The sequence below is a fragment of the Macaca nemestrina genome, chromosome 3 (genome assembly GCF_043159975.1).
Source record: "Macaca nemestrina isolate mMacNem1 chromosome 3, mMacNem.hap1, whole genome shotgun sequence".
NCBI lineage: Eukaryota > Metazoa > Chordata > Mammalia > Primates > Cercopithecidae > Macaca > Macaca nemestrina.
Window position 1 is genome coordinate 191116630 of NC_092127.1, and position 27314 is coordinate 191143943.

The following is a 27314-nucleotide window of genomic DNA, read 5'->3' on the forward strand; positions in this document are numbered from 1 at the left end:
TGAACGGGGCCCGGGGCACGCATTTCTCTAGACCCTGCTCTTGCCTGTGTGTCCCCATACCCGAACTGTGATGCGTGATCCATGAGTCGGGGGTCAGCAAACTGGCCACGGGCCACACCCAGACCCGACCTGTTTCTGGAGAGTTTGATGGGAACTCCTGGACATGCATTTGTGGAGGCCTGGGCTGTGGCTGTTTCAGCTGCAGTGGCAGAGGTGAGTGGTCTCAGCAGACACCATGGGGGCTGCAACACCAAGGTGGGCTCTGAACCCCTGGTCACGGGCAGTTCAGAGGACAGGGTGTCTCAGGCCCCTGCAGCAGGTGGCACCAGGGCCAGGCTGTCTTGCGGACCTGCCTCGTGGGCAGCTCTGGCAGCTTGGAAGGAGGTGAGTGATACCCTTGTGTGTGAGGAGTTGGTCCCCTCGTCCAGGACTCATACCCTCACCACACCTGGCAGGCAGGCAGCTGGGCGAGGCGTCCAGTGGGGTCTCACCAATGCCTCTTTGTGCTGGGCAGAGGGGGAAGCGGGGGGACGTGGGGAAGGATGAGGAAGGGAGCACGGGAGGGAAGGTCCAGGAGAGGGGAAGCTCCATCTGGCACCTGCTCAGGCCAGGGACCGTCTGAGTAAACACCCCTTTAACCTGGAGTGTGAGGCCCAGGCTGTCACTAGCGAGGCTGTGCGTGGTGGAGCTGGGCCAGCCTTCTGGCCGCAGAGATGAGCTGTGGGTGGGCCTGGGTGGGCCCAGCCCTGTTCTCAGAGCCACTTCCGGGACTACCTGCTTAGGAGACTCAAACGATCCTCCTGCCTCAGCCTCCCAAAGGGACCCCAGATTGGGTCCCTCTTCCCAAGGGGCTGTGTCTGGGCCTGAGGGCCCTGCTCTAGGAGTAGCCCTTGTACTCTTCACTGAAGCCGGGCACTGGCAAGGCCCTGCCTTATCCCTGGGCAGCTCCTGTCTGCTGAGGACCCACGTGGGCAGCCACAGGCAGGATGGCGGTGGGGGGGTGACCAGGGCTCAAACGATCCTCCTGCCTCAGCCTCCCAAAGTGCTGGGACTGCAGGCATGTCCCAACCCCAGGCCAAAGCCATGGCCAGTGGCCCTCAGGATGGACATGTCTCCCATTGCTCCCTGGCCAGACCTCCAGGGCACAGTCTAGGCCCAGGACTGACTCAGGCTACCCTACAGGGGTCCTAAGGCCCCAGGCTCCGCTTTCCCTGGCAGGCCCAGCTGCTGGGTGGTCTGGCCTGGCCTGAGGCTTCTCCCACACTTCCCCTGGAGGCCGCTGGGTGGCAGCAGAGATTGACTCTCGGTGGTAGCCACAGCCTTAGCCTCCCTCTGTGGGCCCTGGAGTCCTGGTGGAGAGTGCAGACCCCCTGGGGTCTCAGGTGTGGTGTGGATGGGGCTCCCTCCACCATGGGTCTGGCCCACTCTAGTGCCCCAGGGACCCTGCTCCTTCCTCTTCCCAGCTGGGCTGGGCTGGGCGAGGTATCTGCCTGGAGGGGATTGAGGTGCTGTCCCCCAAAGCGGGCATGGTGCACATCCTGGGGTGGGCGTGGGTGGGAGGAGAACCCCACGGTCCCTGCCTCCTGGAGACCACACCATCATGGGGACTTGTCATGGATATAAGGCACGCAGGGCCCCAGGGGAGAATGTACTCAAACTCAGGTGTTCCAAGTCCCCCTTATCTTGGGCTACGGAGTAGGGGACCCTGCCGTGGGTGAAGCCTGGGGAGGCTTAGTGCAGGTGCGTGCCCTCCCTCATGCCACCCTCCCCCATGCTACCTTCCCCCATGCCACCCTCCCCATGCCACCTTCCCCCATGCCACCTTCCCCCACGCCACCTTCCCCATGCCACCTTCCCCCATGCCACCTTCCCCATGCCACCCTCCCCATGCCACCTTCCCCATGCCACCCTCCCCCATGCCACCTTCCCCATGCCACCCTCCCCGTGCCACCTTCCCCCATGCCACCCTTCCCCATGCCACCTTCCCCATGCCACCCTCCCCATGCCACCTTCCCCCGTGCCACTTTCCCCACCAGGTGTGTGCCCTCCCTCATGCCACCCTCCCCCCAGGTGTGTGCCCTCCCCCATGCCACCCTCCCCCCAGGTGTGTGCCCTCCCCCATGCCACCCTCCCCCCAGGTGTGTGCCCTCCCCCGGTCTACCCTCCCCCCAGGTGTGTGCCCTCCCCCGGTCCACCCTCCCCCCAAGGTGTGTGCCCTCCCCCGGTCCACCTTCCCCGCCCAGGTGCACCCTCCCTCCGTGCCACCTGCTCCCCGAGGTACGCCCTCCCGCCCTGCTACCCTCCCCGCCCAGGTGCATGTGGGTTGACCCCAGGGCCTGTGGAATCCTCTAAACCTCATCACTGGATGCTGCAGTTGACAAGTGGACCCTCAGGGTAGGTGGGACTTGCCTGAGGGCATCAGCTCACAAGCAGCGTCTGTCTGTCCCAGAGTCCCTTCATGGTGGGTGGGAGGCTCACGGCTCAAGCCCCAGGCCCCCTGCATGACCTCGGGAGGGGCTGCCCTGCTGAGTGGAGACCCCCAGGTAGGGCTGCTGCTGGGACACATGCCAGAGGTCAAGGGGGTGGTGGAGGGAGGCAGTGGGACCCTCTGGCCCTGGCTTCCTCCCCGACACCCTTCCCCCGCAGGCCTCAGCTGCAGCTCTTGGCCACCTGGCCCCAGTGTGGACACCGTCTCTGTCCTGGAGAATGTGGAGAGGACAAACAGGATCAGGCCCAGGGCAGATGGGAGGTCTCGGGCCACCGGGAGCCCCAGCTTTCCACCAGGCTGTGGGGAGGGGTTGCCTGGCGGGGTCTGCTGGGGAGCTGTGGCCAGGCGGGCTTTCAGCAGGGGACTGGTTGTGTGTGGCACCTCAGGGTGCTTCGGTCTGAGTCTCCAGTGTAAGCAGACCTGCGGTTACACAAGTGACTGGTCCATAAACGTTCCGGGAGGTGTGTGTGTCAGTCGGCAGTTCACGGCTGGTCTGTCACCCGAGGGCGTGAGCTGCTCAGGGACCAGAAACACCAAGTGGCCACCGTGGCCTCAGGATCAGGCCCTGCCTGAGCAGTCTGGGTGCCTTGGGGTCCAAGGGTAGTGGTCGTGTTCCCTTCTCCTGGGCCGGGCCCTGAGTGCCCAGTGCTGGGGCCGGTGGGGACCTGGTCGGCCGAGGGAGGCTGTGTGTGACGGTGCAAGGCCAAGCTGGACGGCTTCCTGGGGGCTGACCTGGGGGCACCAGAGTGAAGCCCCACCCTCCTGGCCTGTGTCCACGTGGCCACGCTTGGTCCTGTGGCTCTGGCTGGCCTCACTGGGCCCATGGTGGCCACTCTTTGCCAAGCCTTAGTCTGCCCTGTCCCACAGCCCCTGCCCTCGGGCAGCCTCCAGGCCAGGCCCCCACCCTCTCCATCTGGAGGCTGGGGCAGGGGCCCTCCCCACTTACAGGCCACAGAGCCTGTGGTTGAGCCCTGGCCAGGGCCTCAATTAGTTGGATGAACAGTGGGTGGGTTTGCGTGTTGGCACTGCCAGTCTGAGTCTCTGGGCTCAGGGCATGGCTGTGGCTGACAGTCTACACTGTCCCGGGTCCCCCTCCCCGAGTTCCCCCAGGCTCAGGGATGGCTGTGGCTGAGAGTCTACACTGGGACCTACCCGGGTCCCCCCAGGTTCAGGGCATGGCCGTGGCTCAGAGTCTACACTGGGTCCTCCCCGGGTCCCCCTGGACTCAGGGCATGGCCGTGGCTGTACACTGGGTCCCCCACGGGTTCCTCCAGGCTGAGGGCATGGCTGTGGCTGAGAGTCTACACCGGGTCCCCCCCACCCCCGGTTCCCCCAGGTTCATGGCATGGCTGTGACTCAGAGTCTACACTGTCCTGGGTCCTCCCTGTGTCCCCCAGGCTCAGGGCGTGGCTGTGGCTGAGAGTCTACACTGGGTCCCCCACGGGTTCCTCCAGGCTGAGGGCATGGCTGTGGCTGAGAGTCTACACCGGGTCCCCCCCACCCCCGGTTCCCCCAGGTTCAGGGCATGGCTGTGACTCAGAGTCTACACTGTCCTGGGTCCTCCCTGTGTCCCCCCAGGCTCAGGGCGTGGCTGTGGCTGAGAGTCTACACTGGGTCCCCCACGGGTTCCTCCAGGCTCAGGGCATGGCTGTGGCTGAGAGTCTACACTGGGTCCTCTCCAGCTTCCCCGTTGGGTCTCGTGATCAGGGTTCTTCCTGTTCTGCGTGAGTCTGGCAGCCTCTGGTCTGAGTCGGGCTCCCTGGGCTCCGCTGTCTGGACCAGCGTCTGCTGTGAGATGCTGCGGAAGGAAAGCCCATATGGACGGCTCATGGCGGCTGCCATCTGTTCATGCCCCGTGCAGCTGTAGTCACCTGGGGTCAGCGGGTCTTGGTGCCCAGCTTGGGGTAAGGTCTGGCCTGACCCCTACGTCCTCCTTCTGGGCCAACCACCCCGGCTCGCTCTGCTCCTGGTGTGGGCAGAGCCCAAGACAAAAGCCCTATGCACCAGGGTCATCCAGGAGCCAGATGGAGACAGGAATAAGGCCCAGAAGGACGGCAGGGGCTCACACCACCTCCCCTGCACCCTGGCAGGCAGCCACACGCAGAGTCGGGGCAGGAAAACATGCTGGGCCGCCTCCTGGAAGGCTCTGCAGAGGATCCTGTGGAGGATTCTGATGGACGAACCTTGGGGAAGGGGTTGGAAGCCAGATCTCACCCACTGAACCTGCCTCTGGGGTCTCTGGATGGCTCCAGGCTGCCCAGACATGACCTGCACTGGCCAGGGTGGTGGCTTCAGCCTCTGCCAAGGCTCCACCTGGCGTAACCCCTGACCACGCGGGCCCCAAGGCTCCACCTGGCGTGACCCCTGACCACAGGGGCCCCAAGGCTCCACCTGGCGTGACCCCTGACCACAGGGGCCCCAAGGCTCCACCTGGCGTGACCCCTGACCACACGGGCCCCAAGGCTCCACCTGGCGTGACCCCTGACCACATGGGCCGGGACATGGGGCCTTCTGATGCCTCTCGGGGCTTGGGCCCTTGGGTCCTTGAGTGGTTCTTCCAGGAGGGCCTCTGGGGGAGTCTGGAGTGCGCCCGTGTGTCAGGGGAGGACTTTGCTGTCATCTGGCGTGAAGCAGCATCTGGGACAGAATTCCAGGTGCCTTCTCAGCCAGATCCACAGCGTGGCGTTACCTGGCGTGGTGGCGGGGAGGCGGGCTGGCCTGGCTGTGAGTCCTCACCTTTGGTTCGTGCGGAGAGTTCTGTTACTGCCTTTGAGGATGTAGATGTCTCCCAGAGGGGCTGGATGGGAATCTTCCTACAGGTTTTGCCTGGAATGGGGGGCCTGGAGCCCCTGCGCGGTTGCCCCCGCCGTCCTTCTGGGCCTTATTCCTATCTCCATCTGGCTCCTGGATGACCCATCAGCCTCCGCACTGTCACATGTGGGGTACGGAGGGTCACGGTGCTTTCTGCCTCTTGAGGCACCAGTCCCCCCTCAGAGCCTCAGTTTCTCCACTGTGAAGCAGGGGTACCTGTGTCTCCCTTGACGTAGCGCCTGACCTGGGGGCATCCCTGGTGAGCCCCACGCCCAGCCCCACCCTGCCTGCCCTGGGCCCTGAGACGTGCTGGGCGGTGGACAGGGCCACCATGTCACAGGCAAGATGAGGCCCAGGGACCTGAGCCAGTGGTGGCCCATGCCCATGCCCACAGTGCCAGCCCTCCCTGGCCCCACTGAGCAAGGGGCTTTTCTACGCCTCAGGGAGGGGGGCACCTGGCCACCAGTGGTCCCTGCAGACAACACAGCTGGATTAGGACAGGCCACCCACAGCCCACCCAGAACTGCAGGATGGGAATCTCAGGCCTCACACCTGCCCCAGGCAGGCATGGACCCTAGGCCCTCGGGTATGCCCCAGTGTCCCTGGGGAGGCTTGGCCCCATCTCCTGGCCTGGGGGCTGTGCCCAGCCGGACATCCGCTTCTCCTCCCCGCCCGCCAGAGAGGGAGCCCATCAACGCCACCCTCCTCAACTTTTTTCTCCTCCCCAATTAATTAATTTAAATTGACCATTAAGTCAGCCGAGTTTTTGATTGATATTTTCATTAGCAGCCCTGTCCGACGCCCCGGGAATGTATGGTAACGTCCGATCCACGGCGGCCGAACTCCTCCGCAGGCTGAGTTATGGCTGGCACCGCGCGGCTCCTGGGGTAATTTGAATTCAGATGAGCTGCCGCCGTGTTCCGGAGCGGGCGGCCGGCCGCTGACGGATGGCACTTGGGTTACCGCAAGGTCACCGCGCAGCCGCCACCCACCCCAGGAGGGGCCGGCCAGGCCGCCAGGGAAGGTGGGCAGCCCCACAGCGGGTGGCCAAGTGGACTCCCGAGAACTGCCCAGCCAGTGGCCATCCGGTGAAAGCACTGTCGAGCCCGGGGGCCTGGTGGCCCGAGACTGTGGCCAAGCCTCACAGCTGCTGTGCCTTGGGCGCTACAAACCCACCTCTGCTTGAGGCTGCCACAGCCTCCTCTCCTGGGGCTGCGGTGGGCGTGGGGATGGCAGCAGGAACCGGGTCTCTTGGTGAGGAAGGCGCTGACCAGGACGGAGCAGCTGCCTTTCACGTTGGGGGAGCTTGGGCCCATCTCAGGGTCCACCTGCAGCTGGACGCAGTCTCCTCTACAGCCGATGCCCCTGTCCTGGAGCGGGCACGTCAGGACCCTGGCCACGGACCGCTGGAGGGCTGGACCTGCCATACTTTCTGCTGTTCAGCATAGGGGACCGCATGCCGGGCTGGTGGCCACAGTGGGAGGCACAAAGCCTCGGACGCCGCTGTCAGCCATGTGGCCATGGGGGCTACCTCAGCGCCTTCATTTCCCTGTAGGTACAAGAGCGATCGTACGGTGCCTCCATCTGTGGTTTGGGGAGGGACATGCGGGCAGCTCAGGCAAAGCGTGAGGTTCGTGCTGGCCGTGGGCGTGTGGCGTCCCCTTCCCCTTGGTGCTGACCTGTCCTGCCCCTGGCAGGGGCCCCTTCGAGACGGAGCGTGGTTGCTTCTGACGTCAGGCCTGGTGGGGACTTCAGGAAACCCTTGGAGGGCTTGGAAATGTGGTGCCTGAGTCCGAGGGAGGCAGAGATGGCTGCGGGCAGGATCTGACTCCCGGCCTGGGCCCAGTCAAACAGCCGCTGTTCCCGACCTCCCTCCCCGAGGGAGCCGGCCCAGAGCTTCCCCGTCCCCTCACGGTCCCCACCAGACCCCCAAATGGGCACGCAGGGCTGGAGACCCGCCCCTCTGCCCCTGTTTATGTGTCTGAGGCATTTAAAGTGGGCACGGAGGGCCGCTGTACTGCCCGTCCCAGGGCAGGGCTGGTGGGGCGGCCTCTCGGTGGCAGTGCCCTGGGAGGGAGGAGGAACCCAGGGGAACGAGGTCATGGGAGGGGCCATGGGGTCAGGGCCCGGCTGGAAGCCTGAGGGGCCATAAAGGAGTCCCCAGGGAAGGTGCCCCCCCCAGCCAGATCCCCCTTCAGCTGAGGGGCTCCTGCTGCAGACTCCTGGGGAAGCGGCTGCCTTTGTTCTGTCCCCGTCGTCACCCCCACACTGGGGGCTGCGCTCTGAGCATCACGCTGGCTGGAGACTGTGAGCCGAGGCTGGCATCCTGATGTGACTCCGGGTCCTGCATCTCTCCGTGCTGCTGCTGTAAGGGCACCGTGACTGGGTACCTGACTGTGAACAGGCGTCGGCCGGCTCAAGGTTCTGGAGGCTGGGAAGTCCCAGATTGTGCAGCCACATCTGGTGAGGGCCTCTTGCTGTGTCGTCAGGTGGCGGAGGGCGGAGGGGAAGGAGGAAGGCGAGAGAGCAGATGGGGTCGGAACCTGCCCTTTAATACGGGCCCCGTTCCCAAGACAGTGGCATCGATCCGTTCATGAGTGTGGTGCCCTTCGACCCAAACACTTCCCATCAGGTCCCACCTCCCTACACCACCACAGTGGGGATCCGGTTTCCAACACATGAGCCTTGGGGGGCACATTCACCCCACAGTGGGTGGGGAGCCCCATGGCCGCAGGGATATTCCCCCAACACGGTGCCAGGGACGGCACGGGCCAGACGTTCAGCCTGCTCTATGTGACCTGCTGGTTCCTGCAGACCCAGGCTGGGGTCTCAGAGCTGGGGAGGGCAGGGACCTTGTGACAGCCTTGGGTGGGGGGAATGCCCCAGTCCAGTGGGAGGGGCTGGTGCTGCCTCCGTGACCTGGGACGGGACCCAGTGGAGCTAATCCTGATGCCCTCACCATGTTCTCTCCCTGCTGTGGAGCCTGGGTGGTGGCAGATCCACCCCACCGTCCCCCACGCCAAGCTGCTGGGCCCCACCTCCCAACCTTCCTTGCGGTGGAGTGTAGCCATGTGACTAAGCTCTGTCTGATCAGATGTGAGTGCAAGTGTTGGGCAGGACTTTCAGGAAGATGCCTTAAAAGTAGCTGACTCAACCAGGAAAAGGGTCGCCTGTTCTTTGTGTTCCTTCTTTCTTGCTTCCTGAAACTGAGGCGTGATGGCTGGGGCTCTGGCAGCCATTTGAACCATGAGGTGACTTTGGGCAGGAAGCCACCTGCGAGGAGGTGGAGCAGAAAGCCAGAGGCTGCCTATGTGTGTGGTGACCCTGGGGACCTGATCCCAACCTGGCGTGGCCACCTCCAGCTCTCATCTCATGAGAGAGAAATTGACTTTTGTTGCAGTTGCTGCTACTGTGTTGATGGTAGTGTTGTGTTTTGGTGTTGCTGTTGGTGTTGTTTTTGGTGTTGCTGTTGGTGTTGTGTTTTGGTGTTGCTGTTGTTTTTGGTGTTGCTGTTGGTGGTGTTTTGGTGTTGCTGTTGGTGTTTTGGTGTTGCTGTTGGTGTGTTTTGGTGTTGCTGTTGGTGTTGTTTTTGGTGTTGCTGTTGCTCATGTTTTTGTTATTTTTGTTGATGTTTTCATCATTGTTTTCAGTGGTGGTGGTGTTTTTCTTTTTTTTTTTTTTTGAGACAGAGTCTTGCACTGTCGCCTGGGCTTGAATGCAGTGGCATAATCTCGGCTCTGCCACCTCCACCTCCTGGGTTCAGCCTCCCAAGTAGCTGGGATTACAGGCACTCAATGTGGTGGTGTTTTTGTAGATTTTTTTTTTTTTTTTTTTTTTGAGACGGAGTCTGGCTCTGTCGCCCAGGCTGGAGTGCAGTGGCGGGATCTCGGCTCACTACAAGCTCTGCCTCCCGGGTTCACGCCATTCTCCTGCCTCAGCCTCCTGAGTAGCTGGGACTACAGGTGCCGCCACCTCGCCCGGCTAGTTTTTTTTTGTATTTTTTAGTAGAGACGGGGTTTCACCGGGTTAGCCAGGATGGTCTCGATCTCCTGACCTCGTGATCCGCCCGCCTCGGCCTCCCAAAGTGCTGGGATTACAGGCTTGAGCCACCGCGCCTGGCCTTTTTTTTTTTTTTTGAAAAAGAGTCTTGGTCTGTTGCCCAGGCCGGAGTGCAGTGGCCGGATCTCAGCTCACTGCAAGCTCCGCCTCCCGGGTTCCCACCATTCTCCTGCCTCAGCCTCCCGAGTAGCTGGGACTACACGCGCCCGCCACTTCGCCCGGCTAGTTTTTTGTATTTTTTTAGTAGAGACGGGGTTTCACCGTGTTAGCCAGGATGGTCTCGATCTCCTGACCTCGTGATCCGCCCGCCTCGGCCTCCGAAAGTGCTGGGATTACAGGCTTGAGCCACTGCGTCCGGCTGTTTTTGTAGATTTTTGGCATTGCTGATGGTGGTGGTAGTGATGATGTTCCTGTTGGTGGTGATGGTGTTTTAGATGTAGCCAGTACAATTCCTGACTGTGGCAGGAACCAAAGAGAATCCTCGCTATGTGGAAACAGCTCCCTGAAAGGACTCCCTTGCTCCAAGACAAAGTGAGAAGACAGAGCTCAGGTGCTCCTGTGGGATGTCTGCAGAGGAGGGACCATTTCCTTCCACAGCTGTGGCCAGGCACACTTGAGAAAGGTCTGTTATGGGAAATAAGATGACATTTCATTTATTTATTTATTTATTTATTTTTAATTAATTAATTTAAAACAATTTTTTTTTTTTTTTGAGACGGAGTCTCACTCTGTCGCCCAGCCTGGAGTGCAGTGGCATGATCTTGGCTCACTGCAACATCTGTCTTCCAGGTTCAAGCGATTCTCCTGCCTCAGCCTCCCGAGTACTGGGATTACAGGCGCCTACCACCATGCCCAGCTTATATTTGTATGTTTAATAGAGACGGGGTTTCACCATATTGGCCTGACTGGTCTCAAACTCCTGACCTTGTGATCCACCCACCTCAGTCTCCCAAAGTGCTGGGATTACAGGCGTGAGCCACCGCACCCGGCTGACTTGTTTTTTAATGAAGTGTAAGGAAATGTGGAGACCGTGAGGCAAGAGATGGCAGCTTAGATGACCGCAGGGCAGATGAAGTGAAGCAGATCCAGGTGCCAGTGTGGGCGAAAGGGACCTGATGTGCCCAGGACAGGCCTTTGTGTGTAGACGCCGTGAGCCCCCGTCTGCCAGGGCCCCAAGTGGTACAAATGCAGCTCCAATGCACGGCAGAACTGGGGTCTGCAGTAAAGGACAAAGCACAAGGCCAGTGCCCAGAGCCTGAGTCAGAGACGCTGGAGATGAAGGGCGGGGGTGGTCACCGGAGGCCAGGGGGGTGAAGACCTGAGAAGCCAATTGCAGGGTGTAGACGCAGAGACAGGCCAGCACCCGGTGCGGGAGGGAGACACGGCTTAGAGGAAAGTGCCCGTGTCCGCAGGGGCATGAGGCTGGGAACAGGGCGGGAAGGCCGGCCAGTGTTGAAGCGGGCCAACCCCAGAGATGCTGAGCTGGGCAAGGGAGCCCAGGGCCTGGCTGCCATACCCCTCCATGCACACCCCACCTGGCCCTGGCCTCTGCCTCCTGCCTTGCCTGCCCTGGTGAGGCCGGGTCGTTGGCTGCCCTGGCAGTGCGTGCTGTTCCCTCTCCAGCTCCGTGTTTGCCCGGCCCCAGGCAGGGGCGAGGGGCCGCTCGCTGCAAGGTGGGATCCTGGCAGCTCCTGCCTCAGCCTGTGGCTACAAAGTTCAGTGACTCATTAATGACCTGCTTCGCTTAGAAGGTGCTGGCGCTCGGGGAGGATGGGTGAGCAGCATGGGCCCAGAACCTGCCTGTCTTTGACCCCAGGAGGAAGAGAGCTCAGGCCATTATGTAGGCTGCTTTGGGGTGGGGGCTCGGTGGACCCCCAGCTCTCACCTATGGACACTGTGGCCTCCCCTTCCCTGTCCTGTTTGCAGCGTGGAGCAGCATTGCTGGGGTTGGGTGCAGGTTGATGTGTTTCTGTGCTGTGTTCATTGAGGTGAGCTCATGGCTGCTGTGGATAAGCTCTGAGCCCTGGATGGGGGGTGGTGGAGGCCTCAGCCCAGCCCCGGGAGACGGCTGTGGGGCGGGAGTGGGGGTCGGGGCCGGCTTATCTGTGCGGTGGTGCCCCTTGCCAGGTGGTGCTGGGGTTGCGCACACAGGCCATCGTGGCTGGTTCTGTGGCTGAGTGCCATCCCTCCAGCCACATTTTCCCGCCCATACCCCACGGCCTGGGAGGCCGGCAGCCTGGAGTCACTTCAGCCCCGGAGGGAAGGGTATCATTGGTGGCCACAGGCATGAGCCACAGTCCACCCCTCAGGCTGCCAAACAGCCTCCCCTCCCGTCTTCCTTCCCCGAGGGAGCCAGCCCAGAGCTGTGTCCCCATGCAGCTCCAGCCCACACCTCCAGGTGGGCACAGCAGGGCCAGGAGACTCCGGCTGCCATCGCTGCTCACATGTCTGGGGCTGTCTGAGGGGCCCTGGGGGCCAGGCTGTGCTGCCAGCCCACTTCCCACCCAGGGACACTCGGGCCTGGAGCTGTGGCCAGGCCCCACTAGTGACTGGTGTTCCAGTCCGGGCCTGGTTTTCCTGGGATTCTGGCCAGGTCTTTGGCCATTCACTCACCCGCCCACCCTCAGACACACTTTCCCATGCCATCCCCACTGAGGGTGGCCACCCGGGGGCCACAGTCTGGATGCACCCCTGCTGTGATGGGCCTTCGGGCTCAAGGCCGGCCTCACTGTGTCTGTGCGAGGCGGCATCTGCCCTGTCTTCTGGTTTTACTTCTTCCCCAAGAGGCAGGGCTGACTTGCCTCTGTCTTCCTTCCAGGTTGCCTCATGGACTGTTTCTCCAAGTGTTTTGCTGTGACATAGCACAGCCCTCTGTCTTCCCATCTTCATGGCATCTGACAGCCGTTTCCTCACTGGTCGGCTCCATGCCAAGCAGTCATGATGCACTTCAGTTCTGGTTGTGGCGGCATCCATGGCAGCGACTTCTCTCTTGGTGAAGGGCTTGCTGCTGCTCACCGGCAGCTGCCGACTGCTCCTGGGTGCTCCTGACATGCAGACGCTCCCTTCGAGGGGTGGGCATGGACACCCTCAGGCCTGAGGCTCTGCTCTCCTCACCGCTGAAAGAGAACCGTCAACCCAGAATGCTATACCCAGTGAGAAGACTGTTCAGGAATGAAAGGGACATCAAGACATTCCCGGATGAAGGAAAACCAAGCGTGTTTGTCACCAGTGGACCTAAAAAAAGAGTGGCTGAGGAAGGTCTTGAAACAGAAATGGGAACAGTGAAGGAAGAAATCTTGGAACATCAGGAAGGAAGAAGGAAAACAGTCGGCAGAATTATGGGTGAACGTAATAGGTTTCCTTCTCCTCTCGAGTTGTCTAAATTATGTGTGATGGTTGAAGAAAAAATCAGAATACTGGCCGGGCGCGGTGGCTCACGCCTGTAATCCCAGCACTTTGGGAGGCCGAGGCGGGCAGATCACGAGGTCAGGAGATCGAGACCATCCTGGCTAACACGGTGAAACCCCGTCTCTACCAAAAATGCAAAAAATTAGCCGGGTGAGGCGGCGGGCGCCTGTAGTCCCAGCTACTCGGGAGGCTGAGGCAGGAGAATGGCGTGAACCCGGGAGGCGGAGCTTGCAGTGAGCCGAGATCGCGCCATTGCACTCCAGCCTGGGCGACTAAGCGAGACTCTGTCTCAAAAAAAAAAAAAAAAAAAAAAAAAAAAGAAAAAATCAGAATACTGATTGATGTGATTCTCAATAAATGGAAAGGAAATGTTTATGACATGCTATAGATGGGGGAACTAAGTGGACACCAGGGAGGGAAGGCCTCAGCACTTCCCCGAAACTGGTAAAGTGTCAACACCAGTAAACTGTCATGAGCCATGTATAAGTAATAACCTAGAACAGCAACTAAAACAGGGTATGGAGAGAGATACTCAAAAACACCATAAATAACTCAACAAATAAATAACTCAACAAACGATCCCAAAGTCATGAAGATATTCTCCTGTCTGCTAAAGTAAATTAAAATGGAGACTGAGCAGACAAAACATGCAGGCCTCGTGAGTGATGTCAACCTTGCTTGATTTGCAAATATAAGTGAAAAAAATTTTTTTTTTAAATTTCAAGATGGAGTCTCACTGTTGCCTGGAGTGCAGTGGAGAATATGGCTGGAGTGCAGTGGCATGATCTCAGCTCATTGCAACCTCTGCCCTCTGAGTTAAGCAATTCTCCTGCCTCCGCCTGCTTAGTAGTTGGGACAACAGGCATGGACCACCATGCCTGGCTAATTTTTGTATTTTTTGTGGAGACGGGGTTTCACCATGTTGGCCAGGCTGGTCTTGAAATCCTGACTTCAAGTGATCCACCCGCCTTGGCCTCCCAAAGTGCTGGGATTACAGGCATGAGCCATGGTGCCCGGCCCATAAGTGAAACTTAATTTGAGACTATATTAAAGAAAAGCAGCTGGGTGTGGTGGCTCACGCCTGTAATCCCAGCACTTTGGGAGGCTGAGGCAGATGGATCACAAGGTCAGGAGATCGAGACCATCCTGGCTAACACGGTGAAACCCCGTCTCTACTAAAAATACAAAAAACTAGCCGGGTGAGGTGGCGGGCACCTGTAGTCCCAGCTACTCCGGAGACTGAGGCAGGAGAATGGCGTGAACCTGGGAGGCGGAACTTGCAGTGAGCTGAGATTGCGCCACCGCACTCCAGCCTGGGGGACAGAGCGAGACTCCGTCTCAAAAAAAAAACAAAAACCGGAAAGCAGAACTGAAGCTCAGCCAACCAAAGCAGCCAGTGAGCTTACATAACTAGGGCTTCTCCATGGGATAGACCCAATCAGGCAACAGTGTGACTGTCACCAAATCAAGCTCTTCTTTGGTTTACTTCTGCGTCTGTCTCATCAAAGCCTCCACCCTGCATTCCCTCAACCACTTCTGGTTTGCAGCTGCTCGATTCAATAATGTATTTGCTCAAATAAACTCTTCAAAATTTTATTTTGCCTTTTAAACGTATGTTTTCCTGGAACAGTCACAGTTTTTATTTTTATTTTTTTTTTGAGACATGAGATGGAGTCTCACTGTGACACCCAGGCTGGAGTGCAGCTGCCCAATCTCAGGTCACTGCAACCTCTGCCTCCCGGGTTCAAGCGATTCTCCTGCCTCAGCCTCTCGAGTAGCTGGGATTACAGGTGTGTGCTACCACACCCAGCTAATTTTTTGTATTTTTAGTAGAGACAGGGTTTCACCGTGTTAGCAGGATGGTCTTGCTCTCCTGACCTCGTGATCCACCCGCCTCGGCCTCCCAAAGTGCTGGGGTTACAGGCGTGAGCCACCGTGCCCGGCTAATTTTAGCTTTTAGTTTTGGGTCTGTGATCCGTCTTGAATTTGTGTTATGAGGCAGGAGCTGAGGCTCATTTTTCCCCCATACACGTATACAGTTGTCCCAACACCATTTTTTGAAAAAGACTTTCCTTCCCCCATTAAAGAGCATTGGTGTCTTGTCAAAAATAAATCGGTTTTATTTTTGACATGCTTGGCTTAGCTGGGCCCTGGCTCGGGGTTTGTGGGATGGAGTCTTCTCTGAAGGGCACCCCCAGCAGGGGCGAGGCAGAGGCCCAGGCCCTGAGAAAGAACGAGAGGGACCGGTGGCCAACTCCCCCTCCTCCACCGCCTGTTCCCCCAGCACAGGTGTCTCTCACCTGTTCCTCCTCGTGGCTCAGCTCCTGTGTTCCCCAGTGTGGTGGGCACCAGTTTGTTTGGCCCCTCTTGATGGCCCCTGGGCTCAGCAGGGAGGGACAGGACCTCCCCACTTCCAACCTCGGCCGTGGGGACCTGCATGCCTGTCTGAGTGAGCCACCGCTGGGGTCCTGGCACTGTCTTCATCAGCAGTGCTGGCGTGTCCTGTCCTGTGATTTGCTTTATTTGGGGTTTGTTTCATTTCGTCGTTTTATTTTGCGTTTGATTTTGCATCTCACGTGGCACCACAGTCTCACTTGCTTCCTCTCCTGGCTGGGCCCACCCCTTCGTCTCGCTGGTGTCTTGATTTCCTGCACCAGAACCTGCTCACTGCGTCCAACATCCCCCATCTTTCCTTCCTGGAATCCCAGAATCTCTCACACCGTGGCTGGACCAGCGGCCTGGCTCCATGGCTGGGACTGTGGGTGGCTGAGGGGTGGGGGTGGGAGGCTGGCCAGGGGCTGGGCCTGTGCGGTGGGCTGGTCAGCCTCGGGCCTAGCTCCCCAGGGGTGATGACAGGTAGGAGGTCCCCAGCAGCTGCCCCTCGAGCTGTGGCAGGTTGGTCTCTGTTGAAACAGCCAAACTGATGTGTCTGAAGCATTGCCACCCACAGCCCTGCCCAGCCCTGCCCAGCCCTGCCCAGCCCCTGCCCAGCCCTGCCCAGCCCTGCCCAGCCCTGCTCAGCCCCTGCCCTAACGTTGCTGCTCTAAGTCTTTGCTGCATTGCGGCTTTGGAGAAAAGTGCATGGCCCTGCATCTGTGGGTGCAGCCAGTCCCTCGTTCGGATTCTGCATTTGCACATTTGCCTCCTTGATAAAGTGGCAACCTCCAAATCAATACTTGTGGTGCTTTTGTGGTCATTCTTGGACATGTGAGGAGCAGCAAACAATTCGGGCCATCCCCTGTGTGTGCCCAGCGGAGGTGGGCATGGCTGCATCCTGTCTTCTGTGTGTGCCCAGGTGAGGTGGGCGTGGCTGCATCCTGTCTTCTGTCTCTGCTCATCTGTAAATGTCGTTTTTTGTGGTCTGCGTGTGCCGTGTTTTTGCTCTTGTCCCTTTTGGTGATTTGGCTGTTAAACGCCATCTGGTGTCCGTCAGCACAGGACGTCCGTGGGGCACCCGTGGAGAAATGCGTGTGGGGCCGTCTGCCTCCGGGTGGGAGCTGTGGTACTGCTGGCTGTGAGTTCGATGTCAAGGGATCAATACAGATGCTCCATACGGCGTCTCTGAATAGGGCCACACATAAAGCAGGGCCGGGTATTGATTGGTGGATGGAGCTGTTGTGACCAGAGGTGGCAGGAACCTCCCCTGGGCTGCCCCCAGGAGCAGCAGCTCCCTGTGAGAGTCTTCCTAGACAGAACCCCGGGGCAGCGAGGGCCCACCCGGCGCCCCTGTCCTCTTGCTGCTGCCGTGATGCTCCTCTGGGGCTGTGCCTCTTCTGGTGTTCTGGTGTGCCTCTGCATGCCCCCCATGCCTCTGCATGCCCCCCACGCCTCTGCATGCCCCGAACGCCTCTGCATGCCCCACGCCTCTGCATGTCCCCCACGCCTCTGCATGCCCCACGCCTCCGCATGCCCCACGCCTCTGCATGCCCCCCCGCCTCTGCATGCCCCGAACGCCTCTGCATGCCCCCCACGCCTCTGCATGCCCCCCACGCCTCTGCATGCCCCCCACGCCTCTGCATGCCCCACGCCTCTGCATGCCCCCCACACCTCTGCATGCCCCACGCCTCTGCATGCCCCACGCCTCTGCATGCCCCCCACGCCTCTGCATGCCCCACGCCTCTGCATGCCCCCCACGCCTCTGCATGCCCCCCACGCCTCTGCATGCCCCCCACGCCTCTGCATGCCCCACGCCTCTGCATGCCCCCCACGCCTCTGCATGCCCCACGCCTCTGCATGCCCCCCACGCCTCTGCATGCCCCCCACGCCTCTGCATGCCCCACGCCTCTGCATGCCCCACGCCTCTGCATGCCCCCCACGCCTCTGCATGCCCCACGCCTCTGCATGCCCCACGCCTCTGCATGCCCCTACGCCTCTGCATGCCCCCCACGCCTCTGCATGCCCCCCACGCCTCTGCATGCCCCACGCCTCTGCATGCCCCCCACGCCTCTGCATGCCCCACGCCTCTGCATGCCCCCCACGCCTCTGCATGCCCCCCACGCCTCTGCATGCCCCACGCCTCTGCATGCCCCACGCCTCTGCATGCCCCCCACGCCTCTGCATGCCCCCCACGCCTCTGCATGCCCCCCACGCCTCTGCATGCCCCACGCCTCTGCATGCCCCACGCCTCTGCATGCCCCCCACGCCTCTGCATGCCCCACGCCTCTGCATGCCCCCCACGCCTCTGCATGCCCCCCACGCCTCTGCATGCCCCACGCCTCTGCATGCCCCACGCCTCTGCATGCCCCCCACGCCTCTGCATGCCCCACGCCTCTGCATGCCCCCCACGCCTCTGCATGCCCCCCACGCCTCTGCATGCCCCACGCCTCTGCATGCCCCACGCCTCTGCATGTCCCCCACACCTCTGCATGTTCCCCACGCCTCTGCATGCCCCCCACACCTCTGCATGCCCCACGCCTCTGCATGCCCCCCACACCTCTGCATGCCCCACGCCTCTGCATGCCCCACGCCTCTGCATGCCCCACGCCTCTGCATGCCCCCCGCCTCTGCATGCCCCTCACGTCTCTGCATGTCCCACGTCTCTGCATGCCCCTCACCCCTTTGCTGGTGGGGGATGCTTGAGTGCTCCTCAGCAGGCCCCGTGACTTCGGTCATGTGGCCTGAAGTGGGGCCGTGGAGCCCCAGGGTCTGCAGACACCCTTTCCGTAAGCCCCACAGCCGGCCTCCGGGACAGGCTGCACGCAGCCTGCAGGCCCCATCCTCCTGTCCTCACCCGCAGTGGTGTGCTTTGCCCCTCCAGTGTCAGCTCCTCCACACCGAGTGTGGCAGGTGCCCAGCATGACTGGCCGCGATTATCTGACTCCTGTGAGGCCGGCCGCGTGAGCGTACCAGCCGGCTGGCACCCTCCTTCTGACAATCACCGAGTCTTTGGTGCTCACTTCTTCAGGGTTCTCTGACATTTTCGTATCAGTTTCTGAGGCCTGCTGATGTGATCCCAGCCTCTCCCTCTTTGTGTGGGACCTGAGGTACAGAGGCAGGTGCACTGTTCTCCATATAATGATTCTATTATCTTTCATTCCTAGTTTTTGAGTTATGTAAAAAAATAACTATTGAACTTTATGAAAAGCATTTCCAAGTCTTCTGAGACAATTGTGTGGTTTTTCTCCTGTGGCTCCTGATGGGACTAACCACAGGGGTGGTTTTCTGGTGTGGAGCTGTCCCAGCACACCTGGCCTGCTTCACACGGTGTCACTTAAGGTGCACTGTTGGATTCATTTCCATGGATGCAGCTCGCCTGTGACACACACGCATAGCCACACACGTCGGTGTGGATCTCAGGCATGCCCAGGACTTTGTTCTCTCGTGCTGCCTGCATGTGCTTTATTTTTGCATCAGAGTTGTGCTGCTTTGTGTATTTGTGTCCCTCCAATGTTCATGTTCAAACGTCAGCTCCAACAGTAGGACTAAGAGGCGAGGCCTTTGGGAGATGGTTAGGTTTCGGGGGCTCTGCCCTCCTGGTGGGATTAAGGCCCTTACCGAGGGTTTTGAGGGACGGGGCCCACTCCCTTCTGCTCTGTCACAGGGTGAGGACCCATCTTGGGAGCGGAGCCTGGGCCCCCACCAGACACCAGACCTGCCGGCGCCCCCACCTTGGGCTTCCCACCCCTAGAACCTTTCTGTTCTTTGTAAATTACTCAGTCTGTGTGTTTTGTTACAGCAGCAGGGGCGGGACTAAGGCAAGAGTAGGCCATGCCTTGTGCACAGAGGTGGAAATAGCCCTGCCTTCTGTTCTCTGTTTTCCCGAGTAGCTTGTCCCTGCTGGGTGAGGTTGCTGCAGGGGCTGCCTCTGCTGACACTTTGGTCACTGGGGAGGGCTGGGAGGCCGTGCAAGTGTGTGCATAGGTGTGTGTGCTTGTGTGTGCATGCATGGGTTAGTGAATTTGTACAGAGATGTACATATGTGTAGCAGGCCATGTGCCTTGTGTGTGTTGGCGTGTGTGTGCAAGTGGGTGCCACATGCCTGTATGTGTCAGTGTGCATTTGTGTGTCTATGTGAGTGTGTGATCACATGCCCATGAGCATGCGAGCACCCACATTTGTGCAAGTGACTGGGTGCAGGTTTGTACATGTGTGCACTTGTGAACCTGCCCTGTGTGTACATGTGCTGGTGTGGGCATGCTTGTTCATGCCGTGTGTGTGTGGGTGCCGGGTGTCGATGTGAGCACACGTGTGTGCATGTGGCAGGCATGGGCGAGTGTGGCATGCAGCAGGCATAGGCGTGCATGCATGCACCAGGCTCGTGTGCATCTGTGCAGGTATCATGTGTGCACCTGCCATGTGCGTGTTTGTGCAAGTGTGTGTGATGTTTGAGTGCAGGCCCATGTGGGTGTGCACATGTGTGTGTGTGCATGTGTGGTGTGTGTGAGCATGTGTGTGTGAGCGTGTGTGTGAGCATATGTGTGTGTGTGTGTGAGCATGTGTGGTGTGTGTGAGCGTGTGTTGTGTGTGTATGTATGTGTATGTGTGTGTGAGCCTGTGTGGTGTGTGTGAGCATGTGTGTGTGTGAACGTGTGTATGTGTGGTGTGTGTTAGCGTGTGTGTGTGAGCATGTGTGTGTCAGCATGTGTGGTGTGTGAGAGCATGTGTGTGTGTGTGAGCTTGTGTGGTGTGTGTGAGCCTGTGTGTGTGAGCACGTGTGGTGTGTGTGAGCATTTGTGTGTGAGCATGTGTGGTGTGTGTGAGCTTGTATGGTGTGTGTGAGCATGTGTGGTGTGTGAGAGCATGTGTGTGTGTGAGCATGTGTGGTGTGTGTGAGCGTGTGTGTGTGTGTGTGTTAGCATGTGTGTGAGCTTGTGTGGTGTGTGTAAGCCTGTATGGTGTGTGTGAGCATGTGTGGTGTGTGTGAGCATGTGTGGTGTGTGTGAGCATGTGTGTGTGTGAGTGCATGTGTGGTGTGTGAGCCTGTGATGTGTGAGCATGTGTGTGAGCATGTGTGTTAGCGTGTGTGTGTGTGTATGTGTGGTGTGTGAGCATGTGTGTGTGAGCATGTGTGTGAGCGTGTGTGTGTGTATGTGTGGTGTGTGTGAGCATGTGTGGTGTGTGAGCATGTGTGTGTGTGAGAGCATGTGTGGTGTGTGTGAGCATGGGTGTGTGTGTATGTGTGGTGTGTTACTGTGTGTGTGTATGTGTGGTGTGTGTTACCGTGTGTGTGTGAGCCTGTGTGTGTGTGTGAGCATCTGTGTGTGTGTGTATGTGTGGTGTGTTACCGTGTGTGTGTGGTGTGTGTTACCGTGTGTGTGGTGTGTGAGCATGTGTGGTGTGTGAGCATGTGTGGTGTGCGCGTGCCTTCGTGTGTGTCTGAGGGGGCAGAGCACACCCCTCGAGCCCGCTGGCTGAGAGCACTTGGCCCTGCCTGGGCTTCGCAGGAGGCCCTGGCGGGAGCTCAGTAGCCACTTTAACCTTCACAGGCAGCACTGTGAGAGGTCTTGCACGACCAGGTGTAAATACAGCAATCCACACTTCAGATAAATACAAGATGCATCAAAAGATTTAAGGCACCTGTTGTGTATTTAAAAGAATTATATCTTGTTTATGGCTCGGTATAAAACGCACAGCTGATTTATATAGCGGCTGGCCCATCGCGGAGGAAATCTCATTTCAATCATAAATGGCAGGGTTTGATTTAAGAATTCATTCTTTAATGGGTCTGCAATGTTCAAATTTAAACCCATTCAATTCATCAGCCAAATATTCAATATGGGCACAGGGAACTCATTTAGGCAAACAGAGACTTTTAATATAAATTTTCCGGGAGATTTCTCCATCGATTCCGCAGTTTAGTGCAAAATGATTTGTGCGATACATTCTTGGGGATCAATGCCGCCGGTCAATGGCTCCCATAAAACCACCTCCCCCGCCCGGCACGGGTCAAGGAACTTTAGCTCCCGGGGAGCTGCTCGGCCGGACGGCGGCACTCGGCTGGAGTCGTCCCTTCTCTGCGTGTGCCGCCATCCACTGGCCACCTGCTGGTGGAGGGGAGGGGCTGCGCTGAGAATCTTGGGCATGGCCGGGGTGGGGGACCCTCATGCTCCATGCTGGCCCTTGCCCACCGTGTGGACAGAGACTGCAGGGCTCAGGAGCTGGGGCCCCCACGGAGGCTCCTCTGCTCCTGGCACATGGAGCTACCCAGCACGGTGCTGCCTGCCCAGGCCTTGGTACCTGCCTGTGTCTGGAGGTCCAGCAGGGGCTACATGGGGCCTTTGAACCGAGGAGCTGCCCATCTTCTTGTGCACCAGGGGCACCTCAGCTCTGCCAGCTGGGCCAGTGGAGATCAGCTCAATTCCCTGCCCTGGGGCTGGTGAGGAGCCTCTGTGACCTGAGCTGCCCTTGTGGCCTGAGCCGGGTCTGAGGGCTGCTCTCCAGGACAGGCCAGGGGGATGGGGGAAGACTGACTGCTGAACACCAAGGCTTCGAACTGGGGTGGTGGGTGCCGCCCCCCAGCCAGGGGCATCTCTGAGGGCCCACGGACAGACCGCACACCTCCAGATCCTGCCCATGCAGTGCTCCAAGGACTGACCTGAGCAAGAGGAGTGAAGGCCGCACACAGTGTTGCTGCCAAACGAGGGACGTCACCCACTGCACCCCTGCTTCCTGTGAGCCGGGCTGGGTCAGGTGGCCGAGATGCACCTCAGGGTGGCCTGGAGGCCCCGTTCTGTGCGCCCATTCCCCGGCTAGGGCCCCGAGGATCTGCCGGAGGTCACCAGACAGGGTTCAAAGCCGCATGGTCCAGCCCACCTCCATGCGACCGGCAGGTGCCAGTGGCAGGGCTGTGCCCTGGCGCAGGGTGGGTGCTTGCAGCGTGCACAGTCTGAGGGCCTCGGGTGTGCTGCGGCCAGGGCTGTTCCAGGGGTGAGTTGGGGGCAGGAAGAGGGCAGCTGGGGCCCAGGTTGGGGCAGGGGTCAGTGTTTTGAGTGTGGCCGCAGAGCCTGGCAGGGCAGATGGGGACGTCTGGCTGCCCTACCCTGTGATAGGGCTGTGCAGTGGGGGAGAGCCTGGGAGGTGCCCCTCCAGCCTCGGCCTGGGGTCATAGCCACCTCGGCCGCCTGCCTAGCTGGGGTGCCCAGACCTCTGTCCCCAGCCCCAGGCTGCCCCCCACATCACGGAGTCCCTCCCAAGCCCAGGTGCCCTGCCTGGGGACTTTGCAGTCTCTCCACCCCAGGCCTGCCCTCCCTGTTGTCCTCCAGGCCCTGGTCCGGCGCTCCCAGTGTTGGGCACCTCTTGCTGCTCTGGCCCCCAAAAGAGGGGCTCTGCTGGGCTCCCCGGTCGCCATCTCCACAGACCCTCGAGGCACGTAGCCCCTGCACTGTGCCTGGGCATCCAAGAGCCTGCTCACTTGTTCATCCCTCCCGTCGCCTGTCTGCCCCTAGGGCTCCCCTGCACAGGTGGTGTCCTGAGGCGGGTGGCTGGTCTTCCGGCAGGCAGCGGGGGTCTGGGGGCCACGGGAGGAGAAATTGTTAGGGGCAGCGCAGAAAGTGGGGCGTAGGGAGGGGCTGGGGAAGGGGGACGAGCTGCTGTGGACGGGCCCAGGCCTGGGTGCCCCTTTGGCACTGAGCTGGCAGGGGGCTCAGCATCCATGATGAGGGGTTACAGGTGCTCACAAGCATAGGGAAGCCGCAGGGGCTGAGACACCTGTCTCGGGGGCAGCCACAAAACCCTGGGTTCCAGGGAGGCCATATTAGTCCATTCTCATACTGCTATAAAGAACTGCATAATTTATAAAGGAAAGAGGTTATTTATTTATTTATTTGAGACAAAGTGTGTTGCCCAGGCTGGAGCGCAGTGGCGTGATCTCGGCTCACTGCAGCCTCTGCCTCCTGAGTTCAAGCGATTCTCCCACCTCAGCCTCCCAAGTAGCTGGGATTAGAGGCATGCACCACTATGCCCGGCCAATTTTTGTATTTTTAGTAGAAACGGGGTTTCGCCATGTTGGCCAGGATGGTCTTGAACTCCTGACCTCAGGTGATTCACCTGCCTCGGCCTCCCACAGTGCTGGGATTACGGGCATGAGCCACCACGCCCGGCCAGGAAAGAGGTTTAATTGGCTCACAGTTCCATATAACCGAGGAGGCCTCAGGAAACTTACAACCCTGGTGGAAGGTGCCTCTTCACAGGGCGGCAGGGGAGAGGATGAGTGCCCCGCGAAGGGCAAGCTCCTTATAAACCATCCGATCTCGTGAGGCTCACTCGCTACCATGAGAACAGCAGTATGAGGGTAACTGCACCCATGATTTGGTTACCTCCCACCGAGTCCCTCCCAAGGCCTGCGGAGATTATTCCAGTTACAAGTCAAGATGAGATTTAGTTGGGGACACAGCCAAACCCTATCAGAGGCCCTGGGGCAGGTGCAGGCCTGGGCCTCCCGGTGAGAGTCAGTGAGGCCCTGGAGCCTGTGGGGACCTGCGGGGCTGGAAGGAGGCCCCAGGCGGCTGATGAAGGATGGGGGTGCGGGGCTGGCTGTGGACCCCAGGCCCTGGACTCTGTATCTGGGAGTGGAGGACCCCAGGCAGCAGAGACAGCCCTGCCAGAGCCACATCCTGAGGGGAGGGGCTCCCCGAGGGCGGCAAGGCTGGACAGCCCTCTCTCCCGGAGGCCTGGGGGCTCCTGAGCGGGAACCGGGGCTCGGGGTCTGCAGCGCCGCTGGGCTTGGTTCCCGACGTGATTCAAGGCCCAGTCTGAGCCGCATCGGCAGCCGCCATCCCCGTTTGCTCAGTGGGCGCAGCCTGGGGCGTCTGAGTCTCTCCCTCCTGCTCCTCCGTGGGCCCCGCCTCCAAAGCCGCATGGTTCCCGTCCATGGCGCCCTCCATCCCGCAAGCCCAGCATACGAGGATTCACCAGGAATGAAAAGCAGAGCCCATATTGATTTCATTTCCAAATTATTAATCAACTTCACAGCTTGGCAGAAGTATTGCATTGTTCAGCTTGGGCAGATCCAAACGGCTCTCCCTCCGGCAAGCAGGGATGGGTGAAGGACGGGGAGTGATGGACGGGGCTGAGGCCAGGCACTGGTGGGCAGCGGGTGTCAGGCGCCGGAGCCTTTACTAAGCGGAATGTGTGTGTCGCAGCTGCAAGACCCTCCTTGGGTTTCAGCCACTGCCGACCTGACTTCGCTGCCTCTAAGCCGCCCCCACCCACTGGGCCCTCCCGCCAGGGGCCTCACCTCTTGCCACAGAGCCCCTCAGGAACCAGCAGGACAGGCCCTGGGACAGCAGAGAGCAAGATAGAGACGACTGCAGCCTCCACCTGGGGCCGGTGCCTAGGCGGGGAGGGGCCGGTGAGCATGATGATCCACACAGTTCACGCCACTGTCGCCTCTGTGGAGGGAATTACGGGGCTGGGGGCACCCAGGACGGGGCTCTCTCAGGAGGCCATGTTTACACGGAGGTCTGGAGGTTCAGGAGGGGTTGCCTGGGGTGGGGGTCTCTGGGTGCAGGCGTGGCAGGTGCAGAGACCCCGGGGGAGCGCAGAGGAGATCAGACAGGCCGGGAGGGGCTGAGGAGACCAGAGGGGTCATGGAGGCACCGTCAGTGGTTGAGCTGGGGTTTTGTTCTCTGTGTCCTGGGAAGGTGATTTTTTTGTTTTTGTTTTTATTTTTCTGAGACAATGTTTTGCTCTGTCGCCAAGGCTGGAGGGCAGTGGCTCAATCTCGGCTCACCACAACCTCTACCTCCCGGGTTCAAGTGATTCTCCTGCCTCAGCCTCCCGAGTAGCTGGGACCACAGGTTCCCACCACCACGTCCAGTTAATTTTTATGTATTTTTTTTTCAAGTTTTTTTTTTTTTTTTTTGAGATGGATTTTTGCTCTTGTTGCCCAGCTGGAGTGCAATAGCTCTCTGTGTCCTGGGAAGGTGATTTTTTTGTTTTTGTTTTTATTTTTCTGAGACAAAGTTTTGCTCTGTCACCAGGCTGGAGGGCAGCGGCTCAATCTCGGCTCACCACAACCTCTGCCTCCCAGGTTCAAGCGATTCTCCTGCCTCAGCCTCCCGAGTAGCTGGGACTACAGGCAGCCACTACCACGCCCGGCTAATTTTGTATTTTTAGTAGAGACGAGGTTTCTCCATGTTGGTCAGCCTGGTCTCCAACTCCTAACCTCAGGTGATCCGCCCACCATGGCCTCTCAAAGCGCTGGGATTACAGGCGTGAGTCACCGTGCCCGGCCTGGGAGGGTGAAGCCAGGGCTTGGCATGGCTTGATTTCCACAGGAGGGATGTGGATCAGGGGACATCAGTGGTGGGGGGGTGGCCTCACTTAGGCCCAAATGGATGAAAGGATGTGATTTGGAGAATTCAATTCAAAATGTTCTGGGGGTGGGAGGGTGGAGGTGGAGATGGAGCTCTGGGGGTGGGAGGGAGGAGGTGGAGATGGAGCTCTGGGGATGGGAGGGTGGAGGTGGAGATGGAGCTCTGGGGGATGGGAGGGAGGAGGTGGAGATGGGGCTTTGGGGGTTGGAGGGTGGAGGTGGAGATGGGGCTCTGGGGGTTGGAGGGTGGAGGTGGAGATGGAGCTCTGGGGATGGGAGGGAGGAGGTGGAGATGGGGCTCTGGGGATGGGAGGGAGGAGGTGGAGATGGGGCTCTGGGGATGGGAGGGTGGAGGTGGAGATGGGGCTCTGGGGGTTGGAGGGTGGAGGTGGAGATGGAGCTCTGGGGATGGGAGGGAGGAGGTGGAGATGGAGCTCTGGGGATGGGAGGGAGGAGGTGGAGATGGAGCCAGTGTGCTCCTGAGCTGGCGATTGAAGGCCGTGGGTGAGTAGCACAAGGTCCTATGGTACAGGTCTCACTACTTTTGTGTACGCACACACGTTTGCATAATAGTAGAACAAAAACTGGAATGAGACACCCATTAGGATGGCTATGATTTAAAAAGAAACCCAGAGGCCGGGCGTGGTGGCTCACGCCTGTAATCCCAGCACTTTGGGAGACCGAGGTGGGCGGATCACTTGAGGTCAGCTCAAGACCATCCTGGCCAACATGGTGAAACCCCATCTCTACTAAAAAATTAGAAAAAATAGCTGGGCATGATGGCAGGTGCCTGTAATCCTAGTTACTTGGGAGACTGAGGCAGGAGAATCACTTGAACCCAGGCGCCAGAGGTTGCAGTGAGCTGAGATCGCGCCAATGCACTCCACCCTGGGTGACAGAGTGAGACTCCATCTCAGAAACAAAAAACAAAAAACCCAGAAAGTGGCAAGTGTTGTGGAAGCTGTGGAGACGCTGGAACCCTTGTGCCCTGTTGGTGGGAACATGAGGTGGTGCAGCCGCCATGGAGAACAGCATGGCAGCTTCCAAAGCATTAAACAGAATCACCACGAGATCCTGAAATTTCGCCTCCGGATACAGACCCAAGGGAGTTGAAAGCAGGGGCTAGGGCAGCTGCACCCACATTCACAGCAGCACTTTTCCCGACAGCTAGGGGGCGTAGCCGCCCAGTCCCTCGGCAGGGGAGCGCTGCACAGGGGCCCCTCGGTGCAGTAGACTATTATGCAGTCAGGAAGAGGAAGGGGGTTCTTCAATGTGCTTCAGGAAGGCACACCTTCAGGACACCGTGCTGAGTGAAATGAGCTATTGTGAGAGGACCCGTCCCACATTCATTATGCACTTGTCTGAGTCATGTGGCAGGCAGGACACACACCTCACAAACTCTTGGGGTCTGGGGTCTGCCTCGGTCCTCTCCATGAAACAGTGGGGCTTCTAGAATCCGAAGGGCATCGGCTCTCGGCCGTCTTAGCAGTCCCGCAAGGAGCCTGTGGTGGGAATAACTTACCGTGGAGTGGTGGGGACTGTGGCTTGTCTAAAGGCGTAGACCCCAGTAAGAGTCATAGGAAACCCACAGCATTTTGGAGAGAATTCCCGGCACAGGCCCTGCCAGGTAAGCTAACGTCAGTCATGCTGCCTAAGAAACAAAGAGGCCCAGGCCGGGCGCGGTGGCTCAAGCCTGTAATCCCAGCACTTTGGGAGGCCGAGGCGGGCAGATCACAAGGTCAGGAGATCGAGACCACAGTGAAACCCCGTCTCTACTAAAAATACAAAAAATTA